The following is a 3,261-nucleotide window of genomic DNA, read 5'->3' as shown; positions in this document are numbered from 1 at the left end:
CGCGATGTTTTTCACTTCCCAATTTTCTAGTTCGCAAATGTCTGCTGAAGCACCTCATTTTGAATTTCAAATGCGTATCAATTTGAATGTTATTAAAAAATATCCAATATGATTTTCTACGCGCTAATGGTACACTTAGTTTAATATTCTGTATAAACTCTGCTCCCTTGCAATGAATCTTGAAACGTCTATTTAGAACTTATAATTTTGGGCCGCAGCAAATCGAAAAATGTTCCAGAATTTTTTCCGATTCCATAAAGCCTTCTTTTCTACGAACTACACTTCCCGAGTTGGCTCGAGTGTGTAGTTAATAAAAGTTTCTTGCTACGGCTAGTCGCTGCGTTTATTTCACAGTAACGTATGCGTGAACTTCATTAGACTGCACCCCAATATTTTTTATTCCAGTTGAAGGGTGGGTCACACTCACCAGAAAATTTCCATTTGATAAGTTGTGATCAATTGTCAAGAATAGGGGTGATGTTTAGGAGTGTCTCATGAGTCTCAAAGTTATAGTAAAATAGAATAAGTAGCAAAGTAAATACGTTGTGAGTATTACTCATCATGTATTTAAATGCCGCGACTTTATCTCGCTTTCTCAATTCGTTGCGGTACGTTGAACTTGAGGAGTCTTCGACCACCGTATAGAGCGACGACGTTGAAATACAGGGTGCACCAGAATTAACTGACCTTTCTAATTTGTTAATAAATAAAAAACTAAGAACGTTATGAAGTTGAAACTTATTTTATTTAAAAGAAGAACATTTTTAAGATAATATTGTATCCTAGTTTTTAGGATACAATAACTAACTAGGATACAATATTACAAACAATATTTTAACCAGAGGTGGGCAGTAGCGCGCTACATGTAGCGGCCGCTACTAGCGGCCGCTACATTTTCAGTAGCGGTAGCGGTAGCGGCTCTACATTTAAGGCAATGTAGCGGTAGCGGTAGCGCCCGCTACATATTTAAGTAGCGATACGAGGTTTTGCCGCTACAGCGCTACCACTACATTCATAGATAAAGCCTTTAGATTTTACTTATGGGGACCGGCTACCCTCCAACAAAACTTTTTTGTTTACAGACGGATCGTTTTGAAACTTGGTACACTTATGTAAAACAGAAATCTAAGACCTTTTTGTTCATGTAAATTTAAAAAATGAAAGAAAATATGGAATTAATATAAAACGGCATATAAGGGGTACTCTAAAAAATTTTATACCTTTTGAAAATCACATGCTACAATGTCGAGTCGCATATCATTCGATTTGTAACAACAATATCTAGCGACTGTAGAGCCCAGATTTTTGATTTTCCTCATCGTTTTTTTTCGCGTTCTTCCCATTTTTTCACATTTTTACCCCCCACGTTCCTCCCCTCCCATATATAAGTCAAACCATGCACATATTACAAAAAAAGGTTTCTAGAGTCGCTAGGTATTGTTTTTACAAACCGAATGTTATGTCTCTCATTGCCGTAGCTTGAAAACTGTTGGAGTTATAATTTTTTTAAGATGGCGTTTTTGTATTTTTAAATTGTTCAGGGGAGCCAAATAAAGTAAAATTCATTGAAAACAGAAGAATATGCCCAAAAAGTCTTGATATTGTAGCCCAAGCTTTCCCATTGCCAATTATTTGCATTCAAGGTACCAGCACGCGTCTTTATGTAGCGGTAGCGCCGCTACATTTCCAAGTAGCGCTGCCCAGCTCTGATTTTAACTAATACATATTATTAATACATAATAAATATTTTAACTAATACAATAATAAAATATTGTAATAGGATACAATATTTTAACTAGAATACAATATTACCATAAAAATGTTCTTCTTCTAAATAAAACAAGTTTCAACTTCATAACGTTCTTAGTTTTTTATTTATTAACAATTAAGAGGGTCAGTTAATTTTGGTTCACCCTGGACTAATCGCAGACAAAATAATTGTCTCTGGGACATGAAAAAGATATGAAGCAGCCGTCTTAATTAATGCTGCTGAGATCACCACAGTCCGAAGAAGTTGCGCGTACAAAAACGCACAATCGGAGTTTCGCTACTCGAAAGCGGGATAAACGCTTATTGTCTCTTGGGTCTTCGGAAGTTCTGGTATACAAACTCGTTTTCATTTTCAACGTCACTGAAGCGCGAGGCTGCGCCCCTCAGGAGGTCTGCTCTCTGCACATGCTCATTCCGCAGCTCGTCGTGCTCCGTGCAAGTGGTAGAACAGAGCGTATGTCCACTAAGTTTTGCGAATGACGTAATTTTTTCAGTATACTTAGAATATTTTAATCCAAAAAAAGTCTCAAATCAGTCAGCTTCAATTTAAGTGAAATACTGGTGGATTTGATATGCTAAAGCTTGAAGGTTCGCTTCAGCGACAAACTGCATGATACTCAACAGTCATGAAACTTCAGTGTGCTCAAATAGTGCGAATGGAGCTATTAAGGATTTATTGAAACAGTCAAACTGAAAAACGTTCAAAATGATTGTTTCCAGAAGGTTTAGTAAAATTGCGTTTATTTTCTTATCTCTGCAATTAGTTGTGGGTGTGCCATTAAGAAGAAATGACGAATCAATTATTTCTACTGACAAGATGGATGCCAAATCTACTTCTTTAATGCAACCGGCTGGACTAAGCAGGCGACTTTTAGGTGCCCGAGCCAAGAAGTTGAACACTGAAGTAGTTGCCGATTACGACTTAGTACAGTTTGAAAGAGAAAACATAAAACGTGACGCAATTGAACCACTTCTCCCCTCAGGGGAACGCATATTCTCGGGAGGTTCTGTGCCTCAGGAAATAAAGCCACCAAATACTCTTACAAAAATAACCAACAAATACATTTACAAATACCCTAAATTGGCATCAATCGATCCCTCAAATGAACCAAATGCTCTAAAGTTCAGAGAAGGGAGAACTGCCGAAGACAATTCAAGAAAAAAAATTAACAATAATTTTCGAGACGAATTTTCCCACTCGGGATATCCACCTGAAGCAGAGTTAGAACTTTATCTGCCGGAATGGGAGGTAGTAGAAATTGGAGATCGAAGAATCGTCCTTCCTGGACAGTCAAATGTTATTGTAGAATTTACACCAATGGCCATCAATGACACAATTGTTTCAGAAGAACATTATGCCCAAGTTCCGTACGTTTCCAGTGTGAGTGGATCAGGGTCGTTAGCTGCGTTGCTGGCTAATTCCTTAGCTGATAAACCCGTTTATGTGAAAGTCGGCCCACATGAAGTTTTTTTCGTGAGTGCCTTCCAAGT

This window comes from Hyalella azteca, unplaced genomic scaffold, assembly GCF_000764305.2.
Source record: "Hyalella azteca isolate HAZT.00-mixed unplaced genomic scaffold, Hazt_2.0.2 contig16892, whole genome shotgun sequence".
In the NCBI taxonomy this organism is placed as follows: domain Eukaryota; kingdom Metazoa; phylum Arthropoda; class Malacostraca; order Amphipoda; family Hyalellidae; genus Hyalella; species Hyalella azteca.
Note: the sequence above shows the minus strand (reverse complement) of the source record.